The sequence below is a fragment of the Rhinolophus sinicus genome, chromosome 3, assembly GCF_057876585.1.
Source record: "Rhinolophus sinicus isolate RSI-liver-muscle chromosome 3, RSI-T2T, whole genome shotgun sequence".
Lineage (NCBI taxonomy): Eukaryota > Metazoa > Chordata > Mammalia > Chiroptera > Rhinolophidae > Rhinolophus > Rhinolophus sinicus.
In genome coordinates, this window is record NC_142503.1 from 198,482,350 (window position 1) to 198,506,324 (window position 23,975).

General features: G+C 50.6%; 2 protein-coding genes and 1 non-coding gene across 20 annotated transcripts in view; 2 read left to right on the forward strand and 1 right to left on the reverse strand.

Moving 5' to 3' along the window:
• RTL1 (retrotransposon Gag like 1) overlaps positions 1–18,190 on the reverse strand; it is a 41,230-nt gene extending 23,040 nt beyond the window's left edge. Inside the window, exons 1-3 of one of the 3 annotated variants that reach the window (XM_019747151.3) lie at positions 16,611–18,190; positions 16,320–16,394; positions 7,409–7,472 (exon numbers count right to left, since the gene is read on the reverse strand). The gene's annotated coding sequence lies outside the window, so the exon portion shown is untranslated. Of the gene's footprint in view, positions 1–3,625; positions 3,763–7,408; positions 7,473–14,867 lie in introns of those variants that run through there. The other 2 variants (XM_088797499.1, XM_088797500.1) reach the window with 2 other exon arrangements.
• LOC109455530 (uncharacterized) overlaps positions 3,771–23,975 on the forward strand; it is a 138,750-nt gene continuing 118,545 nt past the window's right edge. For 13 of the 16 annotated variants that reach the window (XM_088797513.1, XM_088797514.1, XM_088797511.1 and 10 more), the window contains exons 1-8: positions 3,771–3,799; positions 7,311–7,419; positions 8,266–8,336; positions 8,438–8,577; positions 10,706–10,851; positions 11,878–11,995; positions 19,077–19,141; positions 19,900–23,685. The gene's annotated coding sequence lies outside the window, so the exon portion shown is untranslated. Of the gene's footprint in view, positions 3,800–7,310; positions 7,420–8,265; positions 8,337–8,437; positions 8,578–10,705; positions 10,852–11,877; positions 11,996–19,076; positions 19,142–19,899; positions 23,809–23,975 lie in introns of all 16 variants that reach the window. The other 3 variants (XM_088797504.1, XM_088797502.1, XM_088797509.1) reach the window with 3 other exon arrangements.
• On the forward strand, positions 10,966–11,042 carry LOC141570938 (small nucleolar RNA SNORD112). The gene has a single exon (XR_012495378.1). It is a non-coding gene; the product is annotated as a small nucleolar RNA SNORD112 (small nucleolar RNA).

Sequence of the window (23,975 nt, forward strand, 5' to 3'; positions counted from 1 at the left end):
TGGTTTTCCCCCAACACAGGGGTGTATCCCGTTGAGTTGGGATATTAAGTGAGGGGTAGGAGTTGGGGGAGGGCAGGAGGTATCTTTGACATCTGATTGTCTTGGAAGGGAATTTTCAAAGTCTAGTCATGGGTGGTTTTAGTGGGCTGAGACTGAATTTAGAGAAGTTTTCGTTGGCGTTATTTGCATAGTTCTCTGCTGGGGCACAGCAAATTGAATTCTGGTTATTCAGTAGATTATCTCTGTACGGTTGCTGCTCTGTACATTTAACACATTTTGTTGCTTCTTAATTAATGGGCCAATCCATTAAAAAAAGAAAACAAACATGCCCTTCTGTAAAATTCCTCGTTGGCTAACGTCCAGACTTTCCCATAAGGTACAAAATTCTGATCTGCTGTTTCTCAAAATTAAGTCCATTCTTGTTGGCGTGACAGTTACATTTGATCCCACAGGCCCTCTGATTAAAACCTTTTGCTGTTTATTTACTGTCTACAATATCAAATCCAAATCTTTTAGCATAAAAATTCCTGACACATAAACTCACCCAAATCATTTTCTGGCTAATATTTCAAGGCCTTCGAATAATAGAAAGTTCTGATCATGTCAATCCTCAAGGTAGAGATTACATTTTTTTTTTAGCACATTACATAAAGCCCTCATTCTCCTCTCTCATCACCACCAGCATCTCCATCACAGCAACATATGCAGAGCACATTACATCTGTTAACTCACTTCCTCTTCCTATAAGTCCTATAAGGTGTGTATTATTATAAAATTCCAAGTCTGATATAAAGTTCTAATTGAAATACAAAATTTGACTAAGTAATTCATCTGCAGACTTATCTATTAGAAATAAAAATCTCAGTATGTCTTTTAAAACCCTTAAAACCCTTTATTGTCTAAAATTAAAAATTTTAATTGGTTAAAATAAAAAAAAATATCAGTATGTCTCTTAAAGTCCTTAAAACTATTGGATAAAATTTAAACTCCTTAGTAAGGTGATTTAAAAAATAGGCTACAGAGCGACTGGTTAGCTCAGTTGGTTAGAGCGCAATGCTCTAACAACAAGGTTGCCAGTTCGAGCCCCACATGGGCCACTGTGAGCTGCACCCTCCACAACTAGATCGAAACAACTGCTTGACTGGGAGCTGATGGGTTCTGGAAAAACACACTTAAATAAATAAAAATTGAAAAAAAAGATAAAAAAAGGCTATATTCTTTCTTAATATAAAATCTATACTCATTAATGTATTTACAAATTTGATGATGTAACTGTTTAATCCTTCAACATTCTTATCTTCAACCTAAACTCTAATATCCTTGGCTAGGTATAGAAACCTGATCTTAATACTCCTTAATGTCAAAGTTCAAACTTTTAGTAAGATGCATAAAAGCTATCCCATAATTTCTCTATTTAAACCTTATGAAAGTTTTTTTCACTGCTTACGGTAGGAAATTCCAATCACTTAACATAAAATAAAATTTTTTCCAATGTATTTTATTTGCAAACTGATGGCTATAGAACCCCAAATCTTACTGGGCCACTCCTTAAATTCTTTACTGGCTTAATTCCAAACCTCTAAGCATGATATAAAAATTTGACCATGTCATTCCTCAAAATAAAAGGTCACATTTCCTTGCAATATACATGAATTTGGTCCTGTAATTTCTGCTTAAAACCCTATAATATCTCTTAATCACCTTTGAGACAAGATCTAAACTCCTTGGCATACAATATACATCTTACTCTGTAATTTCTCTGCACACTGCTCTTACAAACACAGAAATTTCTCCATGTCCCTCTCTTAAAGTCTCTTAATGGCTGAAATCCAAAATCTTTAGCACATACAAAAATGTGACCCTGTCATTCCTCCAGATAGTGTCCAAACTTCTTAGCATGCTATGTGAAATCAGTTCCATGACCTCTGTATAAGACCTGCTCTGTCCCTCTACTACTTGCTATAAATGACCCAGTTCTTCACCATAAAGTACGGACAGAGTACATTTGGGGTGCTTCCTTCATGCTGTCCACGCTCGCTCATTATCTGGTTCATCCAATCCAGACACCTTAGCATAAAACATGTTTTACCAACTAATTCTCCTGGAGGCAAAACTCTCATCAGTCACTTCTTAAAACCCTTTACTGGCTAAAATCCAAAGCCTCTGTATGAGGGTTCAGAAATGAGGTCATATCCCTCCCCAAAGTGAAATGTTCCAGTGCCTTTCCTGTCTCCCAGAAAATCCTATCTCCTTAGCATGCTATAAAAATCTGATCGTATTATCTTTACCATAAAAATCCACTTTTGTAGATCTGCCCAAATGTATCAGTTTGATCATGTAAATCCTCAATGTAAAACTTTTCAATGTTCCTTCATTGCATGTAACATAAAGTCCCAACTACTTAACATAAAATGCAATGTTTTACCATGTAATCTATCTTCAGACTGGTCTATAAAAAACCCCAAATCTCACCCCGTCATTCTTTTAAACCCTTCATTGGCTGAAATCCAAACTTATTAGCATGATATAGAAGTTTGATCTTGTCATCCCCTAAAATAAAATTCACACTTCCTAACACAGCATATCAAATTGGATCATATAACTCCTCCTTCAAACCTTACACCGTCTCTCAGTTGTGGAATTATGGAATAGAAGTCCAAATTCTAACTTAAAATGTGAATTTTATTTTGCAATTTCACTACGCACTATTTATCGTGTTTTAAAAAAAATTCTCACCATGTCCCTCTCTTAGAACTTTTTATTGGCTAAAATCAAATTCCTAGGCATGTGCAAAAATCTAATCATGTCAGAGCCTGGAAATAAATTCCAAATATTTTTGCATATTCCCAATGTTTATCATGTGAGTTCTGATTAACGTCTTTCAACTTCGGTGCCCAAATCTCCTTGGCGTGCTCTCAGAGTCAGAGTTTAGCTTCCCCTTGACCTACAAAGTCCAAATGTTTTAGTATGATACTTAAATTTGTGGCTGTTCCATTTTTACTTACCATTTTCAGTGTTCCTCATTGCCTATAATATAAAGTCCAAAGCCATTAGCCTTAAAAATACATTTTATCATGTTTTTCTGCAGACTTATCTCCCACAAGCAAAAATCTCACCATCACATTTCCTAAAACCCTTTGGCAAGAACCCAAACGCCTTAGCATGATAGAAACCTTTGATCGTGTCACTCCTCAAAATAAAGGCCAGATTTCTTCCCCAAACCCGAAGTCTATTCATGAAATCCCTGCTTAAAATCTTTCCATATATTTCATTGCTGACAAAATATCTCAGTCTGGCACCCAGATTTACCCCTGCTATTCCCAGTTTGAAACCTTCCACAGTTCACGTCCATAACATAAAATCCAGAGGCCCGAGCATGGAATCAAAATAGCACCAAGTATTTGTTAAATTGAAAAATCTTTACATTGCTCTTCATTCCTCAGTATCAAAAGCCTACATTCCTTTGCATGAAACCAACATTTTTTTACCATCTCCAATTTCTAGCTTTAGTTCCTTGTTCCTCTTCATAGTTCACTCCTGAAAGACCAGGTTTTTTACTTTCTGCCCCCAAACACATCTCGATTTGATTGTTCCCAGGTCTTTTTAATTTTTTAAAAGCAAGTACCTCTGTGGATCATTCCTTAATTCACACAGCAGCATGTCCTGATCCTTTTTTCCGGGCCAGGCACTGTGCTGGGTCTCCGGGGTAAAGAAATGGAGGCAGCCTCGCCCAACAGAACGTCCATCACCAAGCCAGGAGGTGAGGACCACGCCCTCGCAGTTACATGCCGTGCTGGAGGTGAGCGCGGGGTCTTGGGGGATAAGGCCAGGGGGTCTCCCTCTGCCCCTAGTGAGCCTCTCCTTTGAGGATTCTCTGGGCTCAGCTGTCCGCCCTTTGCGATGACTTCGAGTATTATTGGGGCCATCATTTCAGAAAGCATAGGTGCCTCCATCCTTCCACTTAACACTTTGTGTAATCACTACGTGCCTGCTTCTGACTCCTGTCCATTCTCCACAAACCCACAGGCTGCCCCTGCCTCTCTTCTGGGCTGTCAGTCCTACAAGTGCTGCTTGATACATGCTGAGGTCTCAAGCCTCAGGACAGTTTCTGGAAGAAATGTCTACTGATTTTGAAATTCTCATCTTACTCCCCCCGCCCCCACCAAAATCAGGATTTAATGCACCTCGATTGGGGTCTTTGAGTCAGACCCTTTCCCCCTGACACCCATAGACAGATAACCCCAGCCTCACCACCTGCCGTGCCCAGAGCCTTCTCCAGCCTCACCACCTGCTGTGCCCAGAGCCTTCTCAGTCAGGTTAGCTCCTTGCTTGCCTCTGAGCAAGTGGCCCATTGGGTCAGGGCTGCCAACGTGTGTCTATGAAGGGTTGGGTGTGTGTGGGGGGGCCCGGGGGGGCCAATCCCTCAGCAAATACCTCTCCCTGTCAGCTCACTTGTACAGTAAAGGAAATCTGATTTTAAAAATAGAGCTTGGAAGAGGAGATGAGAGGATATTTAGGAGCAGAGTTGAGCCTGGGGAGAGGGGCAGGGGGCGGGGGGCGGAGGAATTAGGGGAGAGGTGAGGACAGGGGAGGCGGGTGGGAGGCCCAAATTGCTGAGCAGGAAGGTAGAGACAGTGGGGAAGAGCAGGCATGAGGGCGGAAGCGGAAGGAATGAGAAGGGGGGTTCCGTGTTCCCCTTTTCTGGCCTCTCAGACACCAGCTGTTACACCTGGAGCCTGTGGTTCTCTGGGGTACCAGGATGGGCGTCAGGGCCAACATCAGGTGAAGACCTCTGTCCACCTCTAGGACATATTCAGAGCCACCAGGGTGTGAGGGACACGGCCACCAGGTTTTAGGGGCTAAGTGACTTCAAAAGGAATATCCCCCTTTTGCTCCCTCCATTGCCCTCGTTCTGCTGCTGGCATGGATGGGACTCGAGCATCACAATGGGGGTGGGCACACAGGGACACTGGGAGGGCCATAGGTTGTTAAGTCAGTTGTTTTGTTGAACTACTGTCAAGGTCAAGATGAGCCCTTGACAGGCTAAGGCTGGGTCCTTCTGGTTTCCGTGGTGTTGTTATTCCTCATTCGACTCCATTTTTGGGAGCGGATGAGAACAGTGATGGGAACCCTGAGAGTGGCTCCCTGGGGACCCATGAGGAGGGTCGCAGTGGACTGTGGGAGCTGTAGGGGCTGCTGGCCAGGCGCAGCTCGAATTACAGTCCCTCTCTCCCAGGTCCCTGTCTTGTCCACTCAAACTCCTGGCTTGCGGCTATAGACCCCTTGGGCCTTACAGTTGAGAGCGCCTCCTCACCTTGACCCAGAGCAGCTAGTCTTACTCCCCTCTCTTCCCCTGGGGATATTCAGGCCCCCCTGGGCCTCGGACATCATTGGGGAAATTGAGTCTCTGCAAGCGGTTGCCGTGACTCAAGACAGTGAGTTACGGCACAGCTGGAGCTGTCCCCAGGACTTCTCTTCCAACCCCAAACCGGGCTGGGCAGGGGGCCTCTTGGAGAGGGTCCCTGCAGCCCCTCACCTTCCCAGGCCATCAAGGTGAAGGGCAGTGCCCCTGACCCAGCAATATTCCTGCAGCTGAGGCCCTACCCTCCACCCCTTGACTGGCAGCTCCAGGGGGCAGCTGGATCACTCTGCCCAGAATAACTCTGGGAGGGGGAGAGTGCCGCCTGCGGGAGGGGCGGGAGAGGGGTTACAGATGCGTGTCCTTCTCTGAGCTGCCCAAATTGGCCAGGCCAATCAGCTTCTCCTGAAGATGCTCTTGCCTTTCAAGGGAAGCCGGTAGGGGAAGGAGCACGCCAGCTGCCAGCTGGGGACCCACGCTGCCTCTCAGGGTGAACTCCTCCTCCTGGGCCCTCAGTTTCCCCAGAGCTGCAAGGAGGGTTGGGTAGTGGTCTTCTCACTTTGTTCCTGTCACTCTGGGGTCCTGAGAAGTGCTCGAGGGGGGATCCTGGGGAGCAGTGATGAGGCGAGGACGTTGGCTGAGCAGGTAGAGCTCAGGCGCCCCACCCCTTGCCTCAATTTCATCAGCTGCTCCTAAAAATTGGGGCTCCTCCTATTTTATTTAATTAGAGGTCCCCACATGTAAGCCACTGTTGGCAGCACAGGCTAGTGGTTCTTCCAGTGTTTATCCAGGTTTGACAGCCACGCTGGGAGGGGTCCCAGTGGAATCTGTTCATGTCCCTGGTGAGCTCCCTCTATGCCTGGTGGTCTGTTGCTGTGTGGACGAGCCAGGAGCTGCAGGCCTAGGAACATGGTGCCGGTGGGATGACAGCCGCGTGGGAGGCAGACGCTGGCCTCAGTATCCCCACTTACAAATGGAAGGAGCACATTTTCCCCAGGGCAGAAAGGTGTGTCAAGCCCTTTGTAAACTGTGAAATGCTATGAACAGTAAGGGCCTGTTTTATTGTCAGGTTTCTTCATGTTACTACTTTTAGAGTATCTGCTGTAATTGCAATGGTCAATATTCAGACAGCATGTTCACACATGGTATCAACTTTAATTATTTTACTAAACCCGTGAGATGACGATGCCCTGCCTGGAAAGTGAGTAAACTGGAGTCCAGGGGTGAAGCCCTTTGCCCAGGAGCTGTAACTAGATGTGGTGATGGCACTCGGGCCTGGGCCGTTGAACACTCCTGGTGACAACTGGCCGATGACTGCAGCTAGTGAGGGATGGGGTGTGTAGGTTAAAAGGCACGTGTTGTTCACACAGGTGCCATTAGATTTTATTAAAGACTGATGTGTCTCTAAGTGTCTGCTCAGTGTCAGGGAGGACCCTCGACACTCAGCCGCCAATACTGACTCTGCTCCTTAAATGAGGTGGGAGTGGCCCCTGTTTCACAGTATTAAATTTGGTGGGTTAGAAAATCCAGTTCAGGAATGAAGAGGCAGGGGCGGTATTTTGAAAGCCAGATTTTCCTCCCTCGACTGGTGGGTGGAGAGGGCAGGAGCAGATAACCTGGGCAGGGTTGGCGTGGCCATTTGGGGATCTTGAGGGACCCTCTGGGCCAGAGAGGTCTGTTTCATTCCGTGGAACACACAGTCAGCCTCGTGGACCAATGGGAAGCGAGACCAGAGGAATGGGGGCCTCAGTGTCTGCCTCTGTCTCCCCAAAAAGCTCATGTGATCATTCCCAACTCATTGTGGCTAATTTGGTTATCGTTGGACGGACAGGACAGCTGGCTCAGGACCTGCTAATTATAGCCACTCAGCCATTTGAGCAGAGGTATTGAGTACCCCATGTCATGGTTTTCCTCACAAACTAACCTTTTAACCTTTTAATCTTTCTTCCAGAGTGCCGGCTCACCCCTGTTAATTGCCCAGGTTCCCCCTCAGCCCATGTGCACCCCCACCCCCAGGGGGAGGTTGGCATGGGACCTCCCAAGTCTTACCTTTGTTTGAGGTGAGTGTTCAGTGGATCTACTTCCGTCCCGTTGGCTGGAACCTCACTTCTTTCTAAAAAGTTATTGGATAAATTTAGGTCTTTAGTTATGAAAGTCCGGGCTTTGGGAAGAGCATGCATTTTCCCCAGTAGCCATTGGAGTGCACACGCAGTCTTGTTGCTGCTTTTCTCATGTGACCACATTACTCCCCCTTCCTTTTATCACATGGCTGTTTTTCGGTCCCTCCATGGCATTTCTTCAGTATTTGCCATGTGCTAGGCACTGTTTTACTTCTCCTGATTCTTACAACAACCCGTGAAGGTGTTACTTTTATTACCTCCGTTTTTCAGAAGGGGAACAGTGAGGCCCAGGGTCATACCTCAAACCACTCACTTCACTAACTGGCACTGACCAGGCCACATGTCCACTCAGAGGAGGTCCGCTCTGGTGCTCATGCCCAGCTTTTGCCCTGTGACTCCCCAGCTCTTGGCAAGCTCCCTGTTCTTGCTGGACCTCCATTTTGCTCTCCAGCAAATACACGGCAGAGTTGACGTGAGCCTGAGGCCTGGCCGCTGGTGTGACCCTGAGTGACGTTCTCAGCTCCCTGAGCTTTGCCTGCACAGCAGTTTTAAGTAGCATCTTCCCAGGCTGGTGGTCCCTCTCTCACCCGGGACCCCCGTCCACGTCCACGGGGATCCCTGTAGTGTTTTGTCCTGCCCCTGGTATCAATCCACACTTGCTGTCCCTTCATCCCCTAGCACACAGTAGGGTGGTTGGCAGTATGCGAGGCCCAAGGCAGTGGCTTAGGGTGGGGGGCTGCACCTTGGCCCGCAAACCCTGTGAGTAGTGTCTCTTCTCTTTCCCAGGTGGGGTGGACGCGAGGCGGCCGCTATCTTCCCGGGAGGGAGCAGATGCCTGACCCAGGATTGAATCCAAGGTCTGAAAAATGCTCTTTTCCCCCCTGATTTTTAAATTTGGATAATTTGTAAATATATACGAGCTTCAGAATGGAACTAACTTGAGCCCTTTGTTCTGCAGCCAAGGCTCACTGCCCCCCAGATGGGCAGTGAGTGGGTGGGTTCCTGAGGCCAGGATGCAGCCCAGCCCCAGACTCCCAAGATGGTACCCCTGCCCAGAGGGGTGTGGAGCCCTCCTAGGCTGACCTCGCAGCAGGCCAGGTACATACACCCTGCTCTGTTACCCTGACAGCCTTTTTGGGAGACGTAGGGGTCTTGAGGAGTTGGAAGGTGTTATACAGCCTCAATATAGTAATATAATTTACATCCAGAATAATGCTATTACTCGTGTCTATGTAATCAAGGGAGGGGTTAAAATCTCTCACCATAATACAAAGGGGTGCCAGAACCTGGGACATCTGTGATGGGGCCTCAAGGGGCCTGCTCAGGGGGCAGAGAGGTCAGGATCTCCTGGAAGGATGTGGGTGGCCTGGGACCAGTTACTGTTAGTCCCTTTCCCCGTCTCCTGTAGGATGGGGACAGTTGTCTTCAAGCATTGTCTTGATGCCTTAAATGAAATGAAATACAAAATGCGTGGCATGCAGTAGGTTCCTTAACACATGTAAAAATGGTTCTTATTTTAGGTGGATCTGTCCCCTAATTGTCCCTTTAAAAACCCTCCTCATTTTTGTAGATTCCAGAGGGAAGACAGGGGGAACAGAGATGGGGGTGGGGGTCAGTGCTGGGTCCAGAGGTCCTGCTCCTGAACTGACTACATAACTGCATTGGCGTGGCCTGCGTTGCGTAGCCTTGGAGCGGCGTGACCGTCTGCATGTTGAATTGTGCGGCCCAGAGGCGGTGCACGTAACTTCAACCTGCGCACTGCATTTTATTTTTATTTATCACAAATATATTTTGTATCTAAAAAACTATCACAGACACCTCAAAGTATTCATCAGGACTAACCCTAGCCCCCCAAAAAATGCTGTGTAATTAACAGCAGAGCCTCGCGTGTGGGGAGGCGACAGGTTTCTGGGCACGCTGGCAGAGCACTAGTTAACCTGCACTCACATTGCTCCCATACAAAGTCACGGTCAAAAATCGGTCTTGCTCGGCAGAGGGGAGAAAAGTTCTCGAAGGTGCTGTCTGTGTTGGCTTAGTGGGGGGAGAGACACTAACCAATGCACCGACTAGGTGGTGTGTGCGGATGAACGAGCGTTCAGACTGATGGGGGTTTAAAGCTGGCCTGGCTTTGTGTCCCCAGGGTCTCTGAGCCTCGATCGATGTCTTTATCTGTCGGTGACAATGGGACCGTCTTTGTTGCACACTTAGCTCTGTGCTTGTTCAGGGATTCTGACACTCTGTGACAGCCGCAGGGGCCTGGAAACAGGAGTTGGGGTGAAGGGGGTTGTGACGGCAAGTTGGCTTGCAGAAGAGGGGGCAGGCAAAGACCTACAAGGTTGCGCCCATCCTCATGGAGCCAACAGGTTGGAAATAACCTGTGTCCTTCAGCCACGCATCTCTCTTGGTTAAAACTGGGAGGAAACGTGGCAGCTGTGGGTTCTGCATGGGAATCGAGCTGTCGGACACGGCAGGGCCAGCAAGTCACGTGGCTATGGGTACATGTGAGCTGCGGGCTGCTGCTCCCCAGAGGCCCGTGGGTCCCCTTTGCCTGGGCCTATCTCATGTCACATTCTCGTTCCAGTTAGATAATCCCCGAGAACACTGGCCAGGGCATTAGCTTTTGGGGCCTCTTAAAGACCGAAAAGGAAAAAGTACTCCCCAATGGGTGCATTGCAGACACCAGCCGGGTGGCTCTGGGGGGATTTGGGGCCTGCAGGGAATGAAATCATAGCTGGCCGGCACACACCTGCTGGCCTTATGTCACTGACATGCCACTCGGAGCCTTGGGGCTCCAGCTTTAGAACATATAAATTAAAAAAGGAATTATCTTTGGGATAAAATAAATCCCTTGTGTCTGCAGAACTTGTTTTGGCCATATGTGTCCACTCCCGGTGTATCAGCCAAAATGTTCCTCCTTTTGTATTTGTGGAAAAAAAACACCCCACACACAAAATGTTTATTTGAATTATGCAAGAAATGCATTGATAATTAATATGGTCATTACTAAAGATCAAACACTGCGGAGAAAAGCCAGAGCCAGCTTCAATCCCTCCCCCGCCCCCACTGATTAACAGTTATTGGTTTCAGGGTTGTGGTTGCAGATGTTTTCTGTGTCTTTGCATATGTGTGGAAATGACCTCTAAAGTATATGATTTTGTTCCTATTTTACATTAGCTACATCATATGGCGCATTTCCTTTTTGTGCTGCTTGTGTTTCTTCACTCAGGAATCTGCGTGGAGACGATAAAGATCAATGCCCTTCCTTGTAACAACTCTGTAGCCCCTGTAATCGGTCCACACCGGAGTTTGTTTCACCGTCACGAAAGCCCTTGGTTCTCACCCCATGGGGATGGGCTGTGGAGGCAGGTGTAAGTAAGTAATTGCTAAGGTCTGGAGATGGGGAGTGGGCTCCGAGTAGTCAGGATATGATTACAGATGAATCTACGGCTGCAGAAATTAGCAAAATAAAACGGGGACGTATATGCCTGGACCAGTGATGAGACAGTGTCTATGAACAAAGAATCGTGACTAATCCAGTTCTGTGCAAAATACTGAGGTCCGTTGGAAGATAGCAGGTCTTGGCTCTTTAATTTTTTTTAAGAGCCGTTTAATATTTCCAGGTATATGTACCCCACTGTTGATCAGACCCTCCTTTCCTGTTGAAAACCCGAGCCATGAGTGTGCTGGGGGAGGAGAATGTATGCAGTAGACACTTTGGTCAAAGCCCCCGTTGTCGGGGTAGGTGGCAGGCTCATGGATGCTTGTTATATGATGAGAAAATAAATAAGAATAAATACATAAAATAAAAGCGGTCCTGGCATAGATAAATGAGGAGGGTGTGTCACGAACCAAGGTTTTAATGAACACTGAAACCTTGCTCAACTGACACCCACTGAAAAAAGATCTGAGTTGGCCCGTGTTTTGTTGTTACTGGTGACCCACAGTGAGCACCGCGGCAGCTCAATCTGCAACCCCTGTTCCTGTACCCGCCAGTTCTTCCAGGTGGCATGGTTGGGTGAAACAGTTGCAAAGTTTACTTTCATTGAGTGACTTTTCTAAAATGTCATTTTGACCCTGTCACTGTCCTGTTTTTAAATCCTCCATGCGACTTCCTGGAGCTTCTAGGGCATGGTCCAAGAGCCTTAGCCCAGCACGTAAGACCCTTCCGGGTCTGGCTCGAAGCTTCGAAGCTCCCCAGCCTCATGTGCCCTCTGTCCTCTCTTTCCCTGTAGGGTTCCCCCATCCCCAGCACCACGTTCAAAAGTCCAGCAAAGAAGTGCCTGGAATAGTGATGCCTCCTTGACACGTCGTCCTAGTCCCAGACATTGTTTTGCATTTTTCTAGAGTTCATGAAACTGGCCATGTGTTAATCACCCCCTCTCCTCTGTCCCTTTCCAGTGCCCTCGGCTCCCGTCTCGCCTGGATCTGACGTTCCCTAACAGAAAACCGCTTCGTAGTCTCCCCTGGGCATCACGATGGGCAGTGTCAGAGGACTGACCTGTGCTGTGCGGCCCTGGTGAGTTCTCAGAATGCTGTGAAACTGCAAACACATGCCTTGGGGGGCTCAGGCTGGCCACCCCCACAGCCCCCCACTGCCCTGTCCTGCCCGCTTGGGTGCATGTGCCAGGTGTCCCTATGCCTGCTGGCAGCTGTGTGTGTAATGCCCCAGACCCAGAGTCTGGGGCCCATAGGTTGGGGGTGGCAGCATATTGGGATCGAGAGTGCCAGGGATGGGTTTTCGGGACATAATTACAGGCTGGAAATGGTTGATTGCATCTTTTGTGGCCTGCTCCTCCCCAGAGGGAAATGGACCTTGTCCCAGAACATGAGACAGAGGAAAGTCCTAGCATGTGACAACAGGGCCACCACCTGGGGTGATGGTGGCGGCTCTCGGGAGAGGACAGGGTTGAGTGGTGCTTGTACCTTTGGGACAGTGTTAGGTGTTAGAAAGAACGTAGGCTTTGGGTCCAGGGCTGTGATGCCAAGCCCACATCACCCTCAGGGTACAGGATTCACCTGCTTTGGGAAGAACAAAAGTCACTGGTGTATTCAAGGTTTCGGCCCATTTCCTGTCCCCAGGGTCGGTAGTGAGTAGGAGGCACCTCAAGAGGCCAACCGACTTGAGCACAAACCCAGTTACGCACCAGACTTAAAGCCCCTGAGATTTTCTGTGCCTCAGTTTCTTGATGCTAAGGAAAGGAATCAGAATCTCCCACAGGCGCAGAGAAAATGACACAAATAAGTCAGCAGCACAGTAGCCAGCAGGCTGTCCCCCACAATAATCAGTAGCCTTTCCACGTCACCCCCTCCCGCAGACCCCTCCCTCCCTCCCGAGACGCACGGGAGACATGAGACACAGGCAGCGCCTTATCAGAACCCCACTGAGGAAGACACAAAGGCTAGGAAAGAAAGTGAGCAGGGAATGAAAGCCTCTGCTCCCCTGGCCCCAAAGAGAGACACGGCCTGTTCTCCAACACCTGGGAGCCCCAGGAGGGGCGGCCCTGTGGGTTTTAACTGAGTTCTCCTGAAAAGTTTGGTGATAGTTTGTTTATTTATTTTTTTATAAATATATATAAAAGGTCAGACTGCTCTTCAGGCAGATTTTTTTAGGCTCGTATTTTATCGAGTTGGGCGGGGGCGGCTCGGAAGAAACAGTGGTTACAGTCTCCAGAGGTTCCTAATTCCTGGAAGAACTCGTGGCTGAACCTGACTTCTCCTCCATTTCACAGAAAACGCTCCTGGGCTCGGCCCAGCCTGAAGGAGCCTTTGTGCCTCAGCGCAGCCTTACCCAGCGCAAGTCGGACTTGCACGACGCCTTTTACACAAAAGTGAACTTCCTCGGCCACTGGGCACAAAGACTCCTCTCTCCTAAGTTTTGGGTTTATTTACTCTGGGCCATGGGCTTGGTCAGACCCACGTCTTGCACCCGGGCTATTTCTCTGGCTGCCTGAGCCTCTGCTGTCTGTATAGCCCTGTGCTTCATGCCGAAACTCCCTTCCTAACTTCCTCACACACTGACGAGGGAGCTGGGCTCTGTTTGTGTCTGGAGCAGAAGGAGCTATTAGTGGGAGGGGTACAGGAGCCCCTTCCCCAGCCAGCCTGCCCGTCGGGGCTAAAGGTTTTGTTGCACTGTGGCCTCTGGCTGGTTAGGAATATGGGTCACTTTTCAAATCCACACCAAAGATATTGAGTCCTCTTCTGTGCCATCAGCTACCCCGACCAGAAGCCTTTATTGGTACAATTTCTATGTGCGTGACTTCTTTCACCACCCCCTCCCACCCTCTGTAATGCAGCAGAGGGTGTAACACATGTAGATAAGATACCACTTTGCCAAACATTTCCAAATTGACAGTGCTTTAATAGATTAAAACAACAGCAACGACGAAAAACAACAAAAAAACCAGACTCTGAGAAAGCAAATGGGCTCGCTAGCAGCCCTAGCACCTAGGCGGGCAGCCGCCAGTCTGTCTGTCTGTCTGTCTGCGGGGAGCCAGCCTGCCTCTCCACCTGCGACACGATGCTGCCCCCCCACGGTGGGTCGGAGCAGCTGTCGGGACCCCAAGGCTGACAGCGCCCTGGCAGATTGGGCTGTCAGGAGCCAGACAATTAGGCAGTGGTGACAAGGGGCTCTGTCCCTGGGTCCCTGGTACCTCCGCCCTCCCTGAATCTTTCTACCCCATGGAGGTGCATCTCTGCCCCTCAGGGTGACCTAGGGCAACCTGGTCATTTCAGACAAAGAATCTGGGCTGGTCCCTCAGCCAGCCTGTTACACATACACACACATACACACACACACACACCCCCCCCCACACACACACACACACACCCCACACACACACCACACAGCCCAAACTGGGAACAAAGACAAGAAAACTCCTTCAGAAACTGCAAAACAGAGCCTAGTCTAGCGGGGTGCCCTGATAAAGGCCCCATCTACCCGGAGTTCCTGGGAACAGAGTCCCCATGAATGGGCCTGGAGAGCCAGCGCCCGACTCCAGCCGGGGCCTCATTCATCAACATGCAGGCCCCTCGCCCCGTCCCAGTCCCAGGCAAGGGGCTTTCACGAGTCCCCAGAGCATCCAAGTCACGGTCAGTAGCCGGCAGAATCAGTGGCTGTGGCCCAGCCTGCAGGAAAGGGCCCTGCTTTTCCCATGCCAGGCCGGCCCCTCAACTCACCAGATGCCCCTCCTTCTACTTGTTCCCCCCCTCAGGAAGGCTGCCCCCCCACCTTCTACGCCAGCCTGTTGCCCCAGAGGGGACCCAAGCCAGCCTTTCTGGGCCTGGGAGCCGGGGCAGGCACTTGGCCACTCCAGGTGGCCGGGCTTTTGAGATGGGGAGTTGGCTGCAGGACAGCCCCCCACCTCCCGCTGCTGGCCCCGAGCACTCACCCCCATTCTCCGCTCTCCCTCACTGCCTCATTGTGACAGAAGCGCTCCACCAGCCTTCTCGGTGCCTTTGCCATTCAGCTCAGGGCAAGGTACATGGGAGAGTGTGCATCCTTGCTCTGACCCCAGCCTGCCTCCTCCACAGCCAGCCCCGCTCGCTCGGGACTTAGCTCCGGAGGAGCTGCTCAGAGGCCTAGACGTGCGGGCTGCCAGCCCGGGCAGAGAGCCGCGTGCAGCCTCCCGGCCAAGTACCGGCCTGCCTCTCTCTGCTCGGATGCCTCCCGTAACAGGGAGCTCCCTCTCTCCCGGAGCAGCCCGCTCGGGGCTCGCACACCGAGCTGCTTTGCCGAGCCCTCCCCTGCTTTCTGCATCTGCCTCCGCGGCTCGCGCAGCCCCTCGCCCCCTCTGCCCTCAGCTCCCTCTCAGTCCTCTCCTTCCCCTGTGGAATAGTGAGCCCCCCATCACTGTGGGGTCAACCCTGGGGTCCCTGTCCCTGTCCTGATCACGGCCGTCTACACCTGTCCTGGGTGCCTCTACCCCAGCAGGTTGGGAGCTGGGACGGAGCCCTTTGCCCTGCTGTTCTGCAGAGAGCCCAGGGGAGGGCGCGGGTCTCCCCTCCCTGGTCCAGCTGCTCTGATCTCTCTGTTAAGCGGCTTCGGAGCCCTCTCAGTTTTTTTATGGCCCCTTTGCCAGTTGCCAGGGAGAACACACTCTATGCAAAGCCCCTGCCTTTTCCACAGGAGCCTCGGCAGCCCTGGTCAGCCTGCAGCAGCGGTGGTGACAACTGCGGCATCAGCCGGTGGCCGCTGCGGGGCTGGGGGGCTCCTGAGCCAGGCACGGGCTGGACTCCCGCTCTCCAGCTGGGAGACCACAGCGATTCCCTTTACTTTTCTGAGCCGGGGTTTTTCCTCTGAAATGGAGATGAGAGGGGCTCCCTCACCGGCTTGAAGTGAGACTAAAGGAGATAAGAGTAGCCTAGCACACATCAGACACTTCATAAATGCTTGTGGAGTAGACGCTGGGACCCGGGGAGGGAGGCGCGCATGTAACAAGTGTCGCAAGAAAGAAAGCGGTCTGGCCTTTTCGAGACCCTGCTCCGAATACAAACGGGAACCTTGCCTGGCAGAGACCCCTCTGCCGTCCCTACCGCGCCAATCAAGGCAGCCAGAGGCAGCCCTTGGCCTGTGAGCTCACACTAGATGCAGTGCGCGGCAGAAATGACACGCAAGCCCACATCTGTGTTTAATAAAGCAAGAATTTGCATTGTATAGAGCAACATGAGGGACCTGAGGGAGAAGCAGCAAGAAACATCTTTCCTTGCTGCTTCCCAGAGAGGCCAGCGTAGACGGGGGCGTCTGGGGAACGGAAGCCTAGCGGGGTCCAGGCATCCCACAGACGTTGGGTTACAGTCACCCATCCATGCATTCACTCTCCAAGCCACCGCAGTGCACCTACCTTCCCGGGCCCAGACCCAAGTAGGAGGCTGGACACGAAGCGATGCTGGTTGGTTTCCTGTCCTCGAAGCTCAGTCTGGTGGGGGAAAGAGACAGGGAGTGAGTCACTGTAAATCAAGTGATCAAGGGGGGCTGATGGCAGTTGAGATTTATGGAGTCCTATGTAGGGGCCAAGCCCTGAGCTGGGCTGTCTGCCTAGGACTTACCCTGGCAGAAACTCTGAGCACCAGCCTCAGAATCCCCATTTGATGGATGAAGAAACTGAGGCAGGGAGGTGAAGTCCCATACTCACCGTCTCTCAGCTGGTGTGAGGCCGAGCCAGGATGGAACCCTGGGCTGTCCAAGGCTCCCCAACACACCCTGCTCTGAAGACTGCTCAGCGAGGCTGTGCTGAGTGCTGGGGGGGCGTGGGTGGGCAGGGGATGGATTGATTAGTTACAAGCACCTCCCAGCGGTGCTTGAGATCCCAGCTCCTCTGTGGCCCAATCCGTTTGAAGGGCAGATTCAAAATTAGGTGGTAGCACCTATGGGCAGAGGCTTATGAAAATGGCATTATTAACCTGATGTGGAGAGGGCCCTGCCCACCTCCAAGCAGATTGCAAATGGAGATGGAGGGGCTGGGGCTTGTTTATGTGGACAGTGAGTTAGAGAGGAGGGAACACATCGGGGGGCCCTTAGAGCTGCTTCCCGGGGAGGACTGGCTGTGGAGAGGATGAGGGCTCCAGGGCTGAGGAGACAGTTTGCAGAGCAGCCACCTCACCACAGGGAAATGCCCCATACTAGAACCCGCCCTTGGGAGAAGGGGCCCCACCCTCTTTTCTGACAAGGACAGGGGACTCTGAGCCTCTGCACCTCAGTTTCCCTCTCTGTGAGATAGAGATGGAAACCAAACATCATTGCAAGAAAAGCCCCTGTTCCTACAACCCTCACTCCCTCCCCCTACCACTGCTACAGTCGCCAGACACCTGTCTGCTTGTCAGAGCAATATACAACAGGAGAGTTCCAGTGGGGTGGGAGGGAAGGAGGGAGAGCAGAGGGGGAGCTGTGGAGGGGAGAAAGAGGGAGAGCTCTGAGCTGAGGTCTGCATCTGTATCGGGTAGGCTTGGGCCACTTAAGATTTGTGCCAACTCACGGTGCAGTAGAAGCAGACAGTCTGACCTCTCCAGGCGCCAGCCAAGCATCTGTGGCGCCCCCAAATGCCACAAGGGGGCTGCCTGGGCCACAGTTTGAGCCCGGAAAGTGAGGAGGGAGAGACAGTCAGTAGGGACTGGCGTTTTCACTTTTGCTGTGGCGCTTTTTACTGCGTCAGCTGCATGAGGGGCCAGCCTGCCCAGGCTGGGGCCGCTGGGAGCAGGCTGGCTGCAGGCGGAGCCCCTCCCTCACAGAGGGCTGCGCTGCAATGCAGCAGGCTGCCGGGAGGGTCTGGGGAGCTGTCCGGTGGTGGCTGGGTTCCCAAAGCGGGAAATGAAGGATGTGGGGCATTTCTAGGTGGCGTGGAAGGTGGCGAGGCACCCAGGAAACCGAGGGCGCAGAGAGTTCGGCAGCTGCCGAAGGGCCAGAAAGCGAGCGAGGTGGAGGGGCGTGGTGGTTCGGGGTCTGTAGAGACGGCTGTGAACCTGGGGTCCAGTGTGAGTCAGTTTGCATCAATATGACGTATAAGAAATAGGGGGCTGAGGACCACGAGTGTAACTTGGTATATCATTTTAGGGCAAAAGCACCAACTCTTGTGTAACCCCCCCCCCCAAAAAAAAATTCTTTTTGAAAGCTACACAGCTGAATCCTCCCCAGCCTGGCTGAGCTGGTCCCAGGGAAGGAGGCTCATCAGGTGGCCAGCTCTGCCTTGGAGAAGGGAGTGCTCTCAACCCTTTTAGAGCCAGTGAAAAGGTTGCAGGGTCCAGGGAGGGGCAGGAGGGCCTTGGGGGAGGGGGCAGCTGGAAGCCCTGGGGAGAGCATGGGGGTTCTGAGGGAGTCTGGGGGGGTGGTGGTGGCAGGAGGACCTGGGAAGGAGAAAGATGGCCTGAGTAGGGGGAGGACAAGAGGGGCTGGGGGCTGGACAGAAGGACCAGGGAAGGGACTGGAGGGTCTGGAGGGGGCAGGAGGGTCTGAGGTGGGAAGGAGTGCCTGGGGGCAGCTCGTAGGCGCCTTGCTCTGACACACCCTTTCACTGTCTCCTCAATCCACCCAACTTAGATTGTTTGCTCCAACAGGCCCTGGCCTCTTTCTGGTCCCCTCTGCACTTGGAAGCATTTCTTCCCTTTGAATCAGCTCCCCAGTACTGCCCAAGGTTTAGCTTAGACCCTGGGCCCCTTTGCTCTTTTAAATGGCTTCCCCTCTCCCACTGCCTCATCTTTATTTTTACTTGATTTAAAACCCCTTTAAAAATGAGATATTTCAAACAGCACAAAAGTAGAGAAATACTACATTTTCATCACCAGTTACACAAGTTTCATATTGCTGTCACCCAGATGTGGTCCACACCCACTCTCAGGCCTTCTCATCGCATCTTAACCTCCTCTTATCCTTCTATCAGCTCCTCCCGCCCCGCCCGGACTATTTTGCAGCAAATTCCAGACACCGTATCGTTTTCTCTGAGCGTTTTTCAGTATATAGCTCTAAAGAAGGAGAACTCCTTTCTATTTTCAAAATACAACCACAAAGCCATCATCACAGTTAAAAAATTAACAGCTCTTCCTTAATGTCATCCAACATTTATTCAGCTTTCAAATATCCCGAACTGACTCATCCATTTCTTTTACAGTTGGCTTATCCAGACCAGTGTCCAGTTTCTTTCCCGTATTCTCAGGGGCACTGGCGTTAGACAAGGTAAGTGTAGCTCCAAACTCAGGGCTTTGAATGTCTACCTTCACCTGAAGTGAGTAACCCAACCTCAGCGAACCTCAGTCTTCTCACTGAATGAGGGGCCAATTCTGGGCCTTCCTAGGGTCATTTAGAGGCTTACCGGCAATGTACATGGCGCCCCCATCCCTGTATCCAAGGTCTAACACACTCAGGAAGCAGGAGTTGCTAGAATTAGTTTTCCCTGGAAACCTCCAGAGGGGAGCTGGACAGGGCAGGTAGGATGGAGCTGGCATTTGTGCAGAGAGCAGCAAGCTCCAGGTGGTCCAGGCCCCTGCCCCGCCCCCTGAGTGTACCACATGCCACCCAGGGCAGTCTGGGGGCCGGGATCTCCCAGTTGGCTCTCCACTCAGCTGTCCCACAGCAGACAGCAGTTGCTGCGACCCGGGACCCACAGGGCACCCCACCTGTTGTCAGCCTACTAGATGGCACCCTCTGCTATAGGTCCAGGAGGTGCTAGTACCTCAGACTGCTCTGGCTACCGCCCAGCCCCAGGGCGCCTCCAGGGGTGCACACTTCTACGACCTGACACGGAGCTTCTGAAAAGTATTTCTCTGTCTGTCATGCAGGATGCAGGGGTTCTCGCCCCACGTAAATCCCAGCCCAGTGGCAGAGGCAGAGGGCATGAAAATCCTAGTGATCATTTGCTCAGGCCAGGTACTGGTATGTCCACTCGCTCTATTTAAATCCTCACCCAGCACATCTCCCTTCCCTTAATTTTACAGATGAGAGGACTTTGAGACTTAGTGACTTGTCCGAGATCCGCTAGGAAGCAGCAGCCTGGATACCAAGCCAGGTTTGTCGGATTTCTGTACATAATGGAGATGGGGAAGGAGGGATATAAGATTGGTGAATGGAGGGTCACCTGCGTCAAGGTGCGTCAGTACACAGAGATGGCTGGCTGGCTGATGAATGCTGGGAAGGTCGGGGAGCAAGTTAAAGTCAGATGGGTGGATGGATGGATGGATGGATGAGAGAGAGGAGTCGATTTCTTACCAAGCTCCAAGGCTTATTGTTCAGTGCACAGAGGTTCTCTCTGAGTGGAGCTGGCTGCTGCAGCTCCTGCCTCCTGTGGCTCCTGCCTCCTGTTCTGCCTCTGACTGTACTGACTGCCTCTGGGACAACAGGTGGGCTGGCAGCTCACAGGGACCAAGTCCCAGCTGTGGTGCGGGAGCTGCTCAGCGTCAGCTCGCAGTCCCAGCTGCTTTCACAGTGCATGAGGACACAGCAGGCAGCCCCTTTCCCCTGGCGCTCCTGGCTGGATGGGAAAGCCCTGAACCTAACAGGCCTTTTGCCAGTCACTCGGCATAACTGTATCTCCTCTAAGCCACCCTCCATGCCAGCAGTTATCATCATCCATTAAGATAAAAGGAAACGGAGGTTTAGAAATGGTAAGTGACTTGCCCCAAATCAGAGAGAACAAATACAGAACCAGGATTTGAACTCTCATTGGCTTTTCTTCCAAACCCACACCCTCTCCCCATTTCCTTTTCTTTATGATTGTGCCTGAAAAAATAGGCACTCTTTGGGGTTCACCCATGTTGGACTCACCCTCCTGGTCCATCACAGAGCTGGCCTTCTTATGCCCTGGACTCTAAATTTATTTCTCAAGTGTCACCTTCTGTCGCTCATGCTATCTGTAATGATCACACATGCAGGGGTCAAACATATCACGGACATCCTGCAGCACAGTTAATCACTTCTAACGAAAATTCTGGGGCTCATGTTATGACTGAACGCTAAAGAAAGCAGATGGAAAAATGACTCTAGAGTCTGAAGGGGTGCAAGGTAAGGGGAGAAGGAATCAGACAGAGGCCTGGGGGGCAAATCAGCCTCCCCGAGACCTGATTTCAATCCAGCTGATAGGATTTGAATAATCTGCTGACGGGCTAAACCCTGTTACCCACGTCCCAGATGGCCAGGTTTCAGTCTCAGCGCTGCCATCTTACCAGATTTGTAATTTCAGACCAAGTATTTAACCTCTGTGCCTCAGTTTCCTCAGGTGAGTGTGGGGCTACCAATAGTACCTTATAAATGGGTACTGGAAGATCAAATGAGTCAAACATTCACAGTGCTTAAAGCAATGTTTTCCACGTGGTGAGCACTCAAATATTTCATTATAATTAAAATGATAATTGTTACCACTGTTCTCGTTGAGATGGCATTTAATGTCTCTGACTGGTGAGGACCATTATTCACATTTTGCAGACAGCTGAACAGGTACTCAGAGAGGTGACACGTTTCCCTCTGGAAAGGGAGGCAGTGAACTAGAATTGTAAATACAAATTTAAGATTAGAAAGTTTTATTCTAGTCACAGCAATGAGAGTTGTATATACACCAAATGGACGTGATCCATCCCTAAGCCCTGAAATAGGTGGAACTCCCCTGAAGGAACTGCCTTGGGGGTGATGAGAGGTACAGAGAGGTTGGATGGGAGCTGAGAAGCGCTGAGTAGGTGAAGGGCAAGGTGAGCAATTCATTTGTCTGGGTTCAACTTTATGGCTTCTAGCATCAGTGGGCAACTTTCCCAACCCACCACCAACCTTCTTTCTCTACATGTTTATTTTTTTGGGAGGGGGATGGGGGAATAGACACTTTAGAAGGGTTTCTTTGCTTGCCCCTTGGAGGGTGGCTGGTTGGACCAATTCTGAGTCTCACACCGCATGTGGCAAGAGGACTGGGTGACCGCCTCCGTTCCTGGGCGGAACATTTGCAGCTTGCGCCAAGGAGGTGGTGTGTGGCTGCGTGCGGGAGTGGTTCTGGTGGGGTGAGCACGTTTGGACACCCTGACATGCAGGCGGCAGGAGATGGGGTCAGCATCGGTGCTGCCGCTGGGCTGTGGTGGTGGTTTGCTGAGATCCCAGCACAGCTGACCCCAGAAACCTGTGCAAGTCCTGTGGGGACTGTCACCAAAGTATGGTCTTCAAGGAAGTTGATTTATTCATCCAGGATTATCGGTGCGTCCCGGCAACGCCCGTGCTCCTGGGCTGCCAGTGTGGGAGGTCAGACAAGCCCTCTGACTTGCTCACCCATGTGTTCTCATTATCGGCTGACGGGTATCAGAGCCAGAACTGCAAAGATGAGGCGCTTGGGCTAAGCGGGTAAAAGACAGTCTGGAGCCAGACTTCCCAGGTTGCCTCGTAGCTCCGCGTCTTCCTAGCTGTGTGACCACTTGTAAGTCACTTAACTTCTCTGAGGCTCAGTTTTTTCATATGTAAGATGGAGCTAATAATATCTGTGTTCAAATATTAACTCTTCAGTGAGGCTTTCTTTTTCCTGCTGTTTCTGTCGCCCCCTTTCCTGCCTAATTTTTCTCCATAGAGTTGACGCTGGGACAACACGGGTTAGGGGCTCCGACCTCCTGCTTAGTTGAAAATCCGCATAGAACTGTTGACTCTCCCCAAACTTAACTATGGATTGGTGCAAAGGTAATTGCACTTTAAACGGTTAAAAATAATTGCAAAAACCGCAATGACTTTTGCACCAACCTAATACCAATGGCCTTCTGGTGACCAGAACCTTACCGATAACATAATCAGTTCATTAGCACCTATTTTGTATGTTATGTGCATTATGTACTGTATTCTTACAGTAAACTAGAGAAAAGGAATGTTATTAAGAAAATCAAAACACAGTATTTATTGAAGAAAATCCACATACTAGTGGACCCGCACAGTTAAAACCTGTTTTGCAAGAGTCAACCCATAGTTCTTATCACCATCTCATGTCCCACATATTGTACTTATTTATTTTGAATATTGTCTATTTCTGTATCCACCTACGAGGATGTTAGCTGTCAGATTTTGTCTGTTTTGTTCATTGCTGTATCCCTGGCACCTAGACCAATGCCTGGCACAAAATGCATGCTCAAAACTTTTTTTGTGGGGGGGGGCTAAGAAAAAGCTGCTGTTGAATTGTACCCACCCCAGAGGACTTTCACGTTTGCAAAGCAGGCAGCATGGTGCCTGGTGGAGGGTATGCATCCAATAAATATTGGCTTATTATGATTATTATGTCTAATTCGCAGGGCTGCTGTTGTGCGGATCCAACAAGATAATGTATGCTAAGGCATGCTGGGAACACTCCGCGCTCGGTCCGGGAGGTACAGCATTAATGGTCCTCACTGCTTGCAGGGAACTTGCATTTCAACGTGATGCTTTTCATCTTCATACCACCGGGGAGGGGGGGAGCCTTGTGGAGGATGGCCACCTGAGGCTCAGAAAGGGGTGGGCCCCCCGCAGTGGGATGAAAGCAGAGGCAGGGGCCTGCTCCTGATTTCCAGCCTAGTGGGCTCTCCACGACTCCCTTATAAAAGTCCCCAAGTGGATGTGTTTGTGAATATATTACAGTATATGCACATACATAATAGATGTATATTTTAGAATTCATTTATTTTTTATTTTTCATGTCTCGGAGTTTCGCTGAGGCCAGTGTGCTGGACAGCTCCCAGGCCAGCCTGGGAGGGTGGGAAGGAAGTTGGCTGTGTATTGTCTGGAAGGTCACATACATGGTACTGGCCTCTTTGGTTTCTGGGAAACAGTTTGAACATCAAGAATCTCATGGCATAGACGCCTGGTGGGGAGCCCCATTTTATGAAATGAATCCCTCCGGATTTCTACTTTCTAGGACCCAGGTATAAGCTTTGACACCATGTCTAAAACAGGACAGATCCTAACAATTTCCTGCCTTGAGTCCCATCCTTTCTGAACCACTTGGCTTGACCTGAGCATCGAGATGATTTTCCCTCTATTTGGATTGGGGGCTGTTTGAGCAGTGGGGAGGGTGGCGTGGGCGGGGGCA